The 15,343-nt window shown below is 39.4% G+C and overlaps 1 long non-coding RNA gene across 1 annotated transcript in view; it reads right to left on the reverse strand.

The window, feature by feature from the left end:
* The window catches only part of LOC141788551 (uncharacterized), a 78,841-nt gene extending 70,553 nt beyond the window's left edge, over positions 1-8,288 (reverse strand). Inside the window, exons 1-3 of the long non-coding RNA XR_012598147.1 lie at positions 8,105-8,288; positions 7,710-7,767; positions 7,448-7,580 (exon numbers count right to left, since the gene is read on the reverse strand). This is a non-coding gene — a long non-coding RNA (uncharacterized LOC141788551). The remainder of the gene's footprint in view (positions 1-7,447; positions 7,581-7,709; positions 7,768-8,104) is intronic.
* Positions 8,289-15,343: the final 7,055 nt, after the last annotated feature.

Below are 15,343 nucleotides of genomic sequence, written 5' to 3' on the forward strand. Positions count from 1 at the left end.
ACTCCACTTCGCATGAGTGCATACAACAGTACAACAGTACCGCTGTGATGATCGTTGCAGACAGTGTTGTGCATGTGCTGCTCAATCTGCTGACTGCCTTTCAACAAAATGTGCGTCTGTTGCTCCACTTCTGCAAGTGGTATTCGCCAGTACACCAGATGACTGGCTCAACTCTACTTTGGTTGAGATCTTCCGAAAGCGGCTTCTGGACAGGACAGTTATAGCGCCAACCACAGGTCTGGCATACTTACTACAGCGTTATGAGTCCCTCAGCGTTCCGTGTAAATGCAGATTTTTTTCTCTGTTTTAGCTTTTTCAGATGAAAAGTTGTCGTGTAAACAGGGCCTTGAACAACAACACCTGATCTATAGACTAGCCTGTTGGTTTTGGCATGTGTCCACTCACCTTGTGAGCATTTCCAGCATTAACGTACAACTTTTTAGAACTATATATTGAATAATTACGAACTATTAGGGGAGCCTTGCCATATATGCTAGGCCTGTTAGTGAAGGTTCATATAATGCAAGTTTTAGAGGGGAGAAACCCTTTCCAAGAGAGAGTGTTTCTAATAGGCTAACCCTAATGAAAACAAGCAAAGCTTAGGCCTCTTGTATCATTTGATTAAGGCTCTTGCCATGGAGAAATATGTCTCCTTTAAAGCTGCAACCAGGGATTAAACAACTTGAGATATGGCAACATGCACACTCTTCTGGAAGCAGGGTGTGTGGCAAACTTGTTCTTAACACATTAGCTGAATTTTGTGTTGAGAAAAAATAAAAATAAAATGTATTCAAAAGTCTTAAAGCAAAGGGTCAGCAAAGCTGATTTCCATCTCTGTGTCAAAGAAGCATTTTGTTGGTCACGGCCACTATTAACATTTTGCTGCGCCTTTAAATTTACTTCTATACTTGGTTTTAAAGACTTATGTGTGTGGGGGGCAGTGTTGTGTTGATTGAGTCACATCCAGCAGTGCTGCTGTGGGTGCAAAACAGCCTCCGGTATTAGCATGTATAAACAGGCTTATAAATGGAGCACTATTTGGCTGTTCATTTTCATCCTCTTAACAGTAAACAAGGCGGAACAGGCCCTGACACCCTCAAATAAATGGAGACCAACGCACGCAAATTCAGCAGCAGCAAGGAACCGAGGAGGCTTGTTTGAGTTAAGGTCAATCCTGTTTAGATTGCCTTGGTCGTTGTCCGTTTTTTTCTGCATTTTGTTTGTTGAGCTTTTCTGCGAGGCAAATCATGTATTCATGTATTCTAAGACCTGATGTAATGAATGTGACTGTGTTTGCTTGTGTTGTGCGGCTGGTTTTTATGGTGAAGCATGGATGTGTGTTAGAAATAGGGAGGTACAAAGGACATATCACGGTGGATGCACTCACATACAAATAGATATTCTGGCAAAGCCTTGTGGCCAGAATTATACGACGCACTGTATATCTGAATTTAAAGGGACATATGTGAATAGGATTGGTTCTGTCAAACATAAGTATTACCCTTCAGACTGTCTACTCTCTGTATAAAATCATCTGAGACGTAGCAGGGGTCAAACTGGGGATTTTAAGACATGCTTAAGAAACTGGAAAGTGGCAGCTGTTCAAGTGTAAGTCGACCTTACATTAACCTTACTAAGGCTGATTAATGTTTGAAAAAGGATCCTGAGACAAGCTGAGCTTATGGCAACAGCACAAAAGGTCAACAAGCCAAATGAAAGGGAGAAAAATCCTGTACCTGGCTGTCAAAGAAATCCTGGGCTTGGTGGATCAATCAGGTAATGGATTATAGATTTAGAAATACCAAACTTTTCATTTGAGTCTGTCTCAATCACACCTTAAGGCTTCTGACAACACGATGCAAGGTGTAGCTTTAAATTCACAACCTTCAACAACTTGGAGACATTACTATTTTCTCTACATACCATTTATTGCTTAAGTGAGGTTCTCAATCACATGCCAGAGTCGTGAGTGATAGCTGCATTATGGGGACACTTTAAAATCATTTTAACATGAATTTAAACACTGTGGTGAGGTAAATAAAAGAGCTTTTCTTTAAAACTCTAAAAAAGAAACAATAGTCAGAAAGAGTAATGTTTTTTAGGCCGACAGCTTCATCTGAAACAAATTCACTGTGTCTCTATCAAATCTGGTGTCTTGGTTTGAATTATGCACATGCAAGGATAATGGGGATTGTCAAAATGGTGGACAGGTTATATATGACGTCTCCATTCATTAAACCCTATCAGTCGTTTCTGAAGAAGCCATTTAGATGAGCACTCTGAAGACAATGCAGCGTGTCATTATGATAGGTCCCATCTCAGCTTTTTAGTGCCTCACTGAAACAAAGACAGGATTAAGCACATGGATTGAAATGGTAAAGCACAGTCAAATACATTTGTTTCTCTAACACGGCACAGTCTCCGCGATCCCCGCGGCGACCTGCTCCCAGTTATTTATGATGTCGAAATTAATCTCACTTAGCACGATGGGCTCTCGAACAGGGGGCCTCCTTCTGAGACGGCCGTCGAGCGAGGGATGAGGGAGGGATTGAGGAGAGGAAAGAGAGCGCAGAGCCACTGAGGACTTATTCAAATCCTCCCTCATAGATTAGCAATCGCAGCTTGACAAGCCGCCCTGCAAGTTATTTTTTATTTCATTTTTTTTCTGAAAATCGAGGCGTTTTCTTACCAACATGTCAGAGACAGGGGGTAATCCGTAAGGAATTTTCGAGTGATGAGACAGGAGACAAACTCTCCAGTGTGTCACAGAGTACCGGGGATGCAGGAAGTAAAATATGCAAATGAGGTGTGCAGGCTTTAAAGCAGCTGTCTGTTTGATTGCTGCTCTCTGGCATTGTTTGCCTCTGATGGATGTAGGCTTTCATTGCAGGGGCCCATTAGGAGTACAAATATTATGATTTATGATTACACAGGATCTTTGATTTGAAATGGATGTGAGGCTCTTTAGATGTATGCTGCTCAGAAATGTATATAACACTCAAATATAGAAAAGCAAACCAAGATAATTTCCCCTCATAAGTTCAAATCAACTGAAAAACACAGCGTCAGGGGGATGATTGTGACACAGTAAAGCTTCAAGACAGTTGGACAGCTTTGACTTCAAACAGTGTTTGAGTTTAAAAGAATGGGAATTGAATGTAATCCATACTGTTGCTCTTGAGGTATTAAAAAAAAAAGATTATTTTTCATAGATAAGATTATGAACTACATATAAAAAAAATCTCAGTAGCTTCGTTCTACTGTTGTCACAATCTTCTATTCAGTATGAAGAGGTGCTGCAGTTTTATTGGCTGTCTCCATCTGACTACAACCTTAATATTACTTGCCTTGTCTGGTTTCCACTCCATGTTTTCTATAATGCCTTAGGCGTCAAAGCAACCGCAATCCATACGTGCTAAACAAGGCGGGAGATTTCTTGTTAGCCCGCGCTACAGCGAAGGAAACAACACACCAATCCTATCTGCTTCCCTTAAGTGTGTTTTACTGAAACTCAGTCTCCATGTTAGCAAAAAGTCCAACACAGATCTTCTAAAGTAAGTATAATGTGTTAACAAAAGTCTTCATGAAAAATGCAACAAAAAAAAGCGACCCAGGATCAAGATGAGCATCAAATTAAACAGACTCTGCATTTTCTCTCCTACCCAAGACTTAATCTGCTAAGATAATCTTTGTACTCAAACAAACAGAATGTGACAAGGACTGTCTGAGGGAATAAACACAGCTCCTTTGTTGCAGCTTCCTCACTGGGACAGTGTTTTAATCACACAAACAAAGCGTGCAAGTGAATACCAGTCACCACTGGCACCTCTTAGTGCAAAGAGTATTTCTAATAGAATATGGGGGATTAGTTGTTAATACAGTGAAGACAAAATTACATATGCTAAGTATGCATGCTAACAATGACATGAAGACTGTTTATCATGATATATGTTAAATAAAATTTGTTGATGTACATAAAACAAGCAAGTGAAGTGGGGCTTTTGTTGAACTTTAACTTGATTTAAAGTAAAAATGATGTTGCATAAATTTAGTTAAAGGTTATTTGTATCATAAGCAGACTGGCATGGAAAATGTGACTTTTTTTTTGCTTCCTTTGAATGCATCCTATCCTCCACTTGTCCTGATTCACACAGCACCTCATGCTTTACAGTTTGGCTGCATTATGAAAATAATCTAATAAGTAAAATAAAACGAATTGATTACAACTTTTAGATGTGTCATTGGCCCACCTGCTCCTGTTGTTAAGCAAGGCCAGCAAAGTCAGAAGCGAAATGAGAGTGAGAATGTCATATTTTTACAAAATTGCCAATTTACACTCAACATGAGCCAAATTCACCTAAAACTTCAGAAAAAAATGTCTCATTTCAAGATATTCAAAGAGAAAACAGGAGTAACAAAAAAACTCCTGTCAAGTTTCTTCAAATTACAAGTAAATTTTTTACCCCACTTGCTGATTTTTTACAAGCAATTTTGGTGTTATTTTTCTGCTGTTTCATTTCATTTGCTGGACTTGTGAGGTGAGTCTTTTTATTTTTTATTTTTTTACAAAAAAATAAGATAGAAATGCTTACTTAGATTTTAGTTTCTTTAGTTCAATAACAATGAAGTATTGCTCAAGTTAGTTTGTAAAACAAGTGAATGATTAAAAAAAAAAGTTCAAAGAAGGCTGAAAATCTTTAGAATATGAAGCTGGGATCCTCATATGCTGGTATCACTTGGAAGCACTGTGACATTTATAAATATTTGACAGCAGATGAGTGGGCTCCGTGGGACGCCACTCCAAGCGCCTCTGACAAGTCTGCTAATAAAGCAAAGGCCATCAGCAGCTTCTGTGTCAAAGACCACATTCAATATCCAGAGGCTGAGACAGCAGTACAAACACGCACACCCCTGCTGATGTACAGGCTTGTGGACACCGTCGCCTCACACAAACTCGCACATTTCTACACCAACAGCTTCAGCCGCACACAACCAAAACACACATATAATTGCCAAAGCACAACATCAACAAGTGTGGAGCGCATCAGACTCATTTAGAGAGTGTGTGCCAGTCATCACAAATGAAAAAGTGATTAGCCCAACTGTGTCTCAAAAGTAATTCTCTGAGCTGGAAATGATTGCTTTGCATTTGTTGCTCCACTTGAGACAAATTAAGGCAAATGAAGTATCGTTCTGATGGTCACGCTGAGGATATTCACTGTAAGTATCCCTACTTACTCCATGAATGATATAATGTATGTACGTATGCGCATGTGTGCATCGGTCCCCTCAGCAGCTGTTAGCATCGCAGGTCGAATGAGAAACAGGTGGTGGAGCAAAGACAGACTCTTGGCTCAGAGGATACACTGAAACAACATAATAGCAGACATGTTGGTATTAATGCTCTAAACTTTGCCTGAGAAGATGATTTAGAGGGGTTTTGTGTAATGTATATGTCATTTAACTACCACATTACACTTGGGTAAATAACCAACTGCTCTACTGTTCGGAGCAGCTGCACAAAAAGCATGTGTTTCAGTTTTTTATATAGCTGTCTTTTCTGCTAATCTCAAACTGGTGCAAATGCTGAAACACTGCGCTCCAACATTCAGTGACATCTGTCGTCACAGCTTCCTGTTTTGTGTGTCTCTTTAATCCAAAGCCTGAATACTTTTGTGCTACATAAGAACGTGAAGTTGTGCAATGCGAGCGCTTCAGATGTATTCTAGCTTCTATTACCTGCATGTGAGCATACATGAAATATGGTGCAGTTTGCTCCCACTGTTTTTTCCTTCTTCTTATTTCCTTTCCCTTTTTATCTGTAATTACAATTTCTTTGTTCTTACTCAATTCTTTTCTTTGGTCCTTCCCTTCATTCCTCCATCCCCCTCTTTCTTCTCATCTTTCTGTCCATCTGTGAATGTTGCTCTCTGTTGGCACGTGCATTGCTGTTCCCCTGTTGGTTCTTGGCCAGCTCCCCTAACTCCTCTGTTCTCACTCTTGTTCACCCTCCCCCATCCTTCTCCTCCTCTTCCTCTTCTTCTTTTCTTTTTGCATGTGTGCCAGGGTCCGGGGGGCTCGACACAGTGTACAGCCCAGTGGCCTAAAAGTGAATACTTACGTAATTGCCAACTGTCTCCAATCATTAGGGGCAGCCCTTAAAAAAGACATGCTTCGCCGACAGCTGCGTCCCCTCGCCTTTGCCAGCCTTTCAGATCGCATTTGTTTTAAAGGGCTCGTCCACATTATATTTAACCCCAGAGCACTGTGGATGACGGGGAAGGCACAATTTATGCAGTTATATTCTGCAACATGACGTTGGTATGAAAACGGGCTATAGATTCTTTCAGAGTTTGATGTGCACTAGAGTTGATTTTGTTTATGTCTTTATTACGGATTCTATAGCCTGAAATTACAAAAACTGGTTCCATCAGTGCTACCCACAGTAATTAGATCAGCATGAGAAGCTTAAGTATCAAGCAGTGGGAACAGTTCCTCAACAAAATGTCCCACTCTATCTTTCAAACTGGAATAATCCACAATGATGCGTCTGTTCCTCATTCACACTTAATCACATGGAACATAGTTGAAAACATGTAAACTGCTATCTATTTACAAGTCACAGCAAAGGGGTTGGACATTATCTAATGACCTTTGACCTTCCATGTACAACACTGTTCCTTCTGCCAACGAGCATCAGTGTACTGCATTTTTCAAGCCCAAAGACAAGTTTTGTTTGTGTGAATTCTGCATTAAAGTAAAAGATATACTTTGAGAAATGAGAGTTGAAATGTGCTCCAAAGAGACTCCGTTGTGTATATAAACTACAGACATTTCCCTGCCAGTTCCTGCTGTGAGACAAACGTACATTTTATTTCCGTGCTTTCACAGAGACCTCCCACAGTACGGTTAGTGACAGCTGGGTCAGGTCCCCACATATTGGGGACACAGCTGCCCTGCAGATATGTACTCACACACACACACACACATACACACACTCTTCCATGCACCAGGCAAACAGGAACAGGAGAGCAGAGCATCTGAACAGCCTCCGAGCAGAAACACATGACCACATTTCTGTTGTCATTAAATGCAAAAAAATATTTCAGCCAAGAACAAAAGAGTGCTTATTTTCCTGTTGATTCCCATGTGTTTTACATACATGTTTACCACACATCATGTTTCAAATCAGAGGTTTTCAAAGACCCTGAGCCACATAAACAATAAATCATAAGAGAGAGATAACTGACCCTTTACTTAGCGCAACAAAATAATATGTGAATCTTAAAAATCAGAAAAATTAGAATAACTCTTTAGAACCTGCAGGCTGGTCATTTTTACCTATAGACACTGCTACAAGCTCATTCTTTGTGTTTGATTCTTATTGTGCACCAGTACCTAATAGTTCTATGCATGCCACTGTGAGATGAACAACTGTTGGTCCTACCTCACTGAAGAAGTTGGTTGTGCGTGCAGAGACGGTTTTTGGTGTTCCCTGTTTCAGTCTTGGCTGAGTCTTAGGTCATCATCACATATTCAACAGCAAACAGGTTCGAACTCCATGCAGGTTCAAAACTGACCTGCAACAGTAACATCAGATTCTGTTCAAGGACACTGGACCATAAAGCCTGAAATAAAACTTTTAAAACTTTCATTACACACTGAATAATTTGTAGTAAAGCATGCCGGACTAAAGACAAGTTATTTACCTTAAGCTCTTCAACAAGAGTACTGCAGTCACCAGGATTGCAAACAGGACAGCTAACACTTTGGTTGTAAAAAAATAAATAAATAAATAAATAAATAAATACATTTTTTTAAAAAAAGAGAGAGAACATTTACTCTTAGCACAAGCGCTATATTTTCATGAAATGTATGTTGATAATTATTAGAAGATCGACAAAGATGTGACAATGTCAAAAGGCACAGTAGGATACAGCATAAATTATCATATAACAGACTATGTGAAACACAAGAATACAGCTAAAAAATCTTCAAATAAATGACAAGTACTTGACAGACTTTTATCCAAATCTGCTGACGGTTTTTTAGCACAAATAAATGGGATTTATCACCATTATTTAATCTCAACGTCACATCTTACTTGTAAGCTAGCGACGTCCGTTAGCATTAGCGGCTAGCGAAGCTGAAGCCAAAAGCTAGCATCAGATGACGTTATCTCTCCACAAATGACGATAACAGGACTTTCCAGTCATTCGTACACAAGGTGATTTACTTTTAGGGAGTTACACGGAATGCGTTCGCTAAAACTCATGGAGATCTTTTAATTAAAGTAAACGCTTGTCACTCAGCGTTAAAGCCATTAATGTAAACAGGAAGTTGACCTAAGACAAGGAACTTGTACGCGATTGGCTAGTTAAACCAGCCTCTAACCTAATGTTTACCCTTTAAAATATTAAGCGGAATTATTTTTCCCCCTTAAATTAGTATTACAATTTCTTCTTTTTATCATTTACTCTGGCATTTTATTTTATTTTTCACATTCCTTTGATGAATCCAATTTAGGTTTCTAATGCATTTTAAACTAACTTAAAAAATAGTTTTCACATTATAGGGATGAAATATTAAACCCATTTTATGCTCTCAACGTTTTTTTTTCTTTTAGAAAAATAAACCAGCATTGACTCCCTTTGTTGATTTATCACACAGCTAGAAAGCTTTGTCATTTGTTAAACCATCATTCCAGTGGGGTCAAGATAACATTATAGACCACTTTTGCTTATTTTGCTTACATCACAAGGACGTGGTGACACTTGTGGCTGCAGCATCTTCACATTAGTGGTGAACTGAGGGAAACTTACTGTAAATGGACTAACATGGTCAATGTTAAACCACAATACAAGAAGGGCAAAAAATGAATACACAATGAAAACAGAAAACAGTTACATATTTTTCTTTCTTTTTTTTTTTTTTTTTGGTTAAGAATGAAACACATGTGAGACTGAGGTGCTGTTGATAACTCAGAGCTTTTATCTTGTAGCACAGATGTGCAGTAGGCTACTTCTGTTTCTTTGAGCTTGCAACTTAAGCAACTTTGTTTCTATAAACAGGATGTAGGTTTGACAAAAGAGATGATAATTACTCATAGTTTGCAGAAGTAATGTGAAATTTTTGATTGTCTATTATTATTATTATTATTATTATTATTATTATTATTATTATTATTATTATTTATGATAATAAAATTACTTTTCTAAAAAATGATGCCTGAGTTAGTGTTTTGGTCTGACAGCTTGTCTAAACCCAACTCATAAAAGAAGCTCAGAGGGCCATGAATCAACCATGAAGGATAATCAAATCAATGTAAATGTGGTTTGTATATTTCTTCTTTTTTTCTGATGCTGGTGCTTGATGCCCTGAGGGGCCCTGTCAGTTGTAAGAGGAGGGGCTGTACATAATGAGGGGTCACGCTTGAGGGGCCCTTTGTAAACATGTTGAGTGGGAGCCCTTTCTTTGAGGACAAGATTGTGGAATTAGTCCAAGACAAAGGGAGGTGTGAGCATGGGGCACCCAAAACCCCTTGCACACACACATACACAAATGGACTCCTATTACCTTTGTTCTCCATCCTTATGCAAGCACTATTCATTCTTCAGACTGTGTATGTGAGAGAAGCTACTTGCAAGGGGCCCATGGGAGATGAGTGGGGGCGTCCATTTGGCCTTTGTGGTGAAAGCCGCATTTTGATAACATTTGCTACTGTTGGGCATTACTTGGAAGAGCTTTGAGATAGAATTCAAGAAGTTATCAACATTCTCTCTACATTTCCAAAATAAGAACAAACCTTAAAAAAAAAAAAAAAACTTTTAATCTCATAAATGTTATATATTTTGCAGATTGGGGTAAATCACATACACATAAGTCCTCATATATTTGTAACAGCAGCAGTACCAGAATACTCAACAGAAATTGTGCTTGGTGCCTAACTAAAGGTTTATGCTGTATTTTCTTGCCCAGGGCACTGTCTCAGTCTAAATAGATAAATTTGTTGAAGCTATGATATAAATGAATCAAAGATGTTAGAAAAAGGAGCCCGGTGTACTGACATATCTGTAGGCTAACGTGACAAGTAAACACTGTTAGTTTGTATGTGGTTTTGTAGCCGTCTGTCTTTAGCCCAGCTGGCAGTCTGGTGCTCTAAGACATGTCTGTAATATGTAATGTAAGTGAATCATAGTTATGTCCTGCCAGTCGTCTACCAAGCAGAGCTAATGCAACCTCACTCTTCATTTTATTGAAAGACTTCCAAGTTTGAACAGACCACTGCAGAATAACTGCTGACTGTGGGTTGGAATGAACATTATCACAAGCAGTTGAGCCCCTTAGCCTTTGACTCATGCCCTGGCACTCTCCTCTCTCAGGCTCCTGTGTCCACCATCACTGCAAAATTAATCACGGAAAATGTTTTCAGCAGAGAAAATCACGAATCTATCTTCTAAACTTCATCAGCCTGCGTGGCATTGTCATATAGGCTTTGACGTGCCATAAATCAATTAAGTCCTGCTGGACCTGATCAGGAAGCTAAAAAGCTGCACTTTTAAATAACCTGTAACCTGTCTATTGGTGCCTATAATCTCATTTTAAAGTGTGGATTATAATCAGGCATATAACTAGAAGGAAAGCTTTTTCAAAATAACCTAGAAACTCCTCACATCCCCTTTAAAAGTCATGGTGGGACAATAATTCAAGTTGGTAAAAAGTCAACAACAGGTCTCCTAAACAGCTGAAACTGAGTAAACTCAGATGGAAACGATGAAAAGAGAGTTCATGTTACTTGACCAAAGCCACATTGTCTCATAAAAAGTGTATTTGAAGTATAGCGTTCAATTTTTCTTGAATACCAACCCTAATATAACATTTTAATATGAAAATGTGTTTAAATTTGAAGAAAGGTAAGACTATAGTAACAATTTTGTGACAGCGGTTGGCCCCTTTAAATAACTTTGACCCTCTCAACGCCATCCTCCATTCTTTATACCCCTTGTTCCCAAGAATACCATGAATGCTTTAATAAACACAAGTGTTAAAATTAACCTTGCATGTTAGATTTCAACAAGGCTTTCTGATGTGGAGGAAAATCAGCTAGGTTCTCTTTACAAGAGTTTAAATCACTTGGCCCAGAGTGCATCAGCTCAGTGTATGTCTATGTGTAACCTCTAAGCTGCCGCATAGCAACAGGGCTCGGAGTTCAAGTCCTTGCAGAGACCTTGTTAATGTGAATGCTGTTTTGAAAACTCAAGCTTGATTTGACTTGATTGCCTCAATGTACAACAAAATGGATAACCTTAAAAAAGTCAACTCTACAAGGCAGCACATTAATGTAGAATTTGAAAATGAAAAGATGGATTAGCCAAGTAGTTATCCTCTATCTCTGTGCCTGTAGCTGTTGAAGATATTCAAACTTAATATGATAGGTTTAAATTGCTAATCATCAAAATTACAGAAGATAACTGAAACCATGATTTTGAAAAGTCTCTGAGTTTCTGTCTTGACTTACTCGTCCTTGAGTTTGCAGAAAATTCATTTTTGTGGAACTGAAAGTGCTGTCACCAACTTATTTTGCATTCATCTAATATTCAGAGGGGCCGCAGCTCATTTGGCTCATATAGCTAAACAAAAGCTGACTTTAACAACGTGACTCGGCTGATTCACATGCAAAGCAGAAGGCCCTCTTTCAGAGCCATGTGGAAGAAGGCCTGTGCGTAATTACAGAAGAGGAGTTTCAATAGCATCGTAATTGGAGGCAACGCCCCGGCTCAGAGAGGAGCTGTGGGGCTCTAAACATGTCGAGAGCTTTATTGCGATGAGGTCCTCAGTCTACTACTCTTTAAAAACCACAATGAAGGAGAGCTGGAAACAATGGTGGGTTAACATGACTGTGCTTGTGTGTTTGACTAGGCCTGGGAGCTCTCTGTTGCCTTTTCTACTGAACTCCTAGTGAGGGGGAAGTGAGGCGTACTGATGACAAAAGCGACGGGTGCTTGGGAGCATAAAGGGCCTGGTTAATCACGGCCCTAAACTACAGGAAGTGTCCATTCAATGAAGCCTCAGGCAGCCAAGCAATGATGCAATCTGGGCACCGAGGTGGACCGGGGCTTAGCAGCAGGAAGGTGGCAGCAAAAGAAGAATTGAGTTATGACAGATTCACAAAGCAAGGGTTTGGGGGGGTCTTTGTAGGGTATATGAGCAGATGATTATGCATCTGAATACAGTTGACATAAAAATAATATATTGAACAAATTTAATATCTGACAGAAATGCATTCAAAATGCTTAATGTTTGGCCTTTTTTACTGCTGTGTTAATCCATCTTTACACCACTGATCCTTCTATATTACCTCTGACTCTAAAGCCAGCACAGCAGAAATATATCAGCCCTGCCCTTGCTTTCACCCTTGACATTCAAACACAACACATTCAAAGTTCTTTTTCATCCTCACCACAACAAAAGAAAAAACAAAAGAAAAAAAAAACAAAAAAACAGAAAGATGACAGAAGCCATTCAAAGCAAATGTTTATTACCCAGTTTGGGTGTTCACCCATCCTTCTTGACTGCTAAACACATTTTCTGGGCTGAATAACATTTTAAATATATTTCTGATTCGGCTCAACTCGCGCCAGAATGTGTGCAGCTGAAAATAATGAATTGCCCATGCTGCACGTACACAAATGCATCTCTAATGAGTAGTGCCCTACTTGTTCATTTCATTACTGAGATTTTCTGATGCTTTCATCTTGTGCACATGCCTCCGTGTATGACTACAAACCATGTGTGTCACATAAGTGTCCATGTTTTGTATATGTGTGTGTGAGTAAAAGAGGGGGGTGTTGGTAGTTTTGTACACATCCGTATTATCTCTTGCTGCTCATCCGGCTGAGGAGCTGGCCTTAATTACGAGTGTCTGCCTGAGTCACTAGCATGCTCCCCTTCCCACACAAATAGACAGCAACAACAGGCAGCATCTCAAAGAAAAGGCAAGAGTGGTTTTGCTAGTAGCCGGAGGGCAAGTTCTCTCTGCCAACCAGATACAAAGGTACTGTGGGCCCACTTCCAAATGGATCCCTAGACCCTTTTCCCTTGGGCCTTGTTGACTTCCAATTGCTGTGCAGGGGCTGCCGTTTGGATGAGCTAAATCCATTGTTTATTTTTCAGCCTCTTGGTTAACTGGTTTTATTCTCCACTCTCTTTGTAGCCTTTTAAAATCAGCTATATCAAATCAACTTTAAGCTCTGAAATGGAGGCTGAGAGACTGGTTTGGATTTAGGCTGTACGTTTTCTGAGAATGTACCTCTATCTAATTCAGACAGTGATCATCCCAGAGGCGTTGTGCTATATCTTGCTGGGCTGCTTTGATAGAGTCTTCATGTGTAGGCAATTTCTTTCTCTCAGCTCACTCCCACCGCTTGAATCTGTTGAGTCAAATGAAAAACTTTACATGGGAACTGACGGGGCTTCAATTAAACATCTGGAAAGAGCAGGCACAGCCCAACTTGGGTGGAAGGCGGGCTGAGACTATAAATAAATTCCATACATTTTCTGTGGCCGGAGCTACCCCAGCATGCTAAAGAATTTCATTTGATGTTTCCATAAAGTTATAACAAGACTTGACTTTCAGCCAAGACATCTTGTTGGTTTCTCACCGTTGACAATCATCCTCAAGCACAATGTTTTAGTAGCTGGCATTAGTCCACTTACAGCTAACAAGACCACCATAAAATTGAAAATCATTGTCAGCTGTGTTGTTGAATGTATATCAAATGGCACAAAGTCAAACATAGTTTGCTAGAAACAGAAATGTTGCTTTGTACTCCCTTTAAGTCAGAATGGTTTCTTTGTTTGACTTCTGCAGTCTAAGCTTTTCAATACCAACAGATTTATCAATTAGTTTTTTTTTTCCCCAAAACAGGATATTTTTCATTTATTTTACCCCAAGAAGTAGCTCAGTTACAATTTGACACATGACAAAATCTTACTATTTTACATGCCAAGAGATTAAAAAAGGAGTCTTGTGCTTCTTTAAGGGTTTTACAATTCCTCTGGTAACCCCTGATGATTTCAGCCTTGTCTGAAACACTATGTTTTAGCTGCTGTCTGTTTACAGTTACCCACTCAACAAACACTGATTTGCCAGCCCTCTGGAGGCCTGTTGGGGGGGCAGACCTTAATGTTTGAGGTCCACCCCCTCAATGTGTTATATACCAGTTAAGGGATCGTTATGCCATGATGTCATTATTGTAGCAAGTCTCCTGAAGATATTGTGCCTTTTTAAAAACAGACCTTTTTGAACTATTCATAGTCAGATCCAGGGATTTCTACAACATGAATATGTGGTGGTTTAAAAATTTGCATATGTTTAGCTTGAAAATTCAGCATTGTTGCCTCATATTTATGTTTACAATATGGGTAACCAAAATAATCCCTCATTAACTACGCCTGTCAGAGTGACTTGCGTTCAAATTTTAGCTGATATCAGAGAATGCAGTCTTGCTTAACTGATTGTTTTTGTGCTTACTTCACTGCCACATGGTAGCTCAGTTCTTTTTAAAAAATGAACTCATCATTGTCAGCATATAATAGGTAGCATCTTGTGTGGTGCAATATCTTTGGTTTTGATCATGGATGCAGTGAAGAACACAGTCAAAGTCAACTGTAAGATGAATTGAAGATTGTGAATGACTTTTTTATTCTCATTTATTTGTCTACACACTTAAATGGAAAACAAAACAAAACAAACACACTATACTATTTTTCTTTAGTCTGAAGAGGTTAGCTCCAGTGACAGTGTTTTGTAAATTTATTGTTGACATTTAAGGGCCATTATACATCTTTAAATAGATATTATTGATAAAGCTGCAAGCACTGTTGACAACTTGTAGGGGTGCCAGTGAGGGGCCGTTTACACAACAATTGTTTTAGGGGGAAGCGCAAAAATTTGGTTGCGTTTTAGCCGACCTAAAACGCAAACTTTTAAAAACAGCCTCCAAAGTGAAATTTCTCTGAAACGCTGCCGACACAGTTGCTCTGTAAACAGTGAGCTGGCATTTTCAGTGGGAACACTGACATCACACCCCGCTTCGCACAAGGGCATACAACAAGACAACAGTAGTGTTGTGACACTCATCATGCCGTGTTGAGCTTGTGCTGCTGAATCTGTTGACTGTCTTTCAACAAAATGAGCATCTGTTGCTCCACTTCTGCACTCAGCATTCACCAAAACACCTGATAATCAGCTCAACTCTACTTTTGGGATCTCTCAAAAGTGGTTTCTGGACAAGACAGTTATAGCGCCACCCACAGGCTTGGCATGCTTACTACAGCGTTT

Source organism: Halichoeres trimaculatus, unplaced genomic scaffold, assembly GCF_033239565.1.
Source record: "Halichoeres trimaculatus isolate MK-OKI-2021-1 unplaced genomic scaffold, fHalTri1.1 fHalTri1_scaffold_4, whole genome shotgun sequence".
Lineage (NCBI taxonomy): Eukaryota > Metazoa > Chordata > Actinopteri > Labriformes > Labridae > Halichoeres > Halichoeres trimaculatus.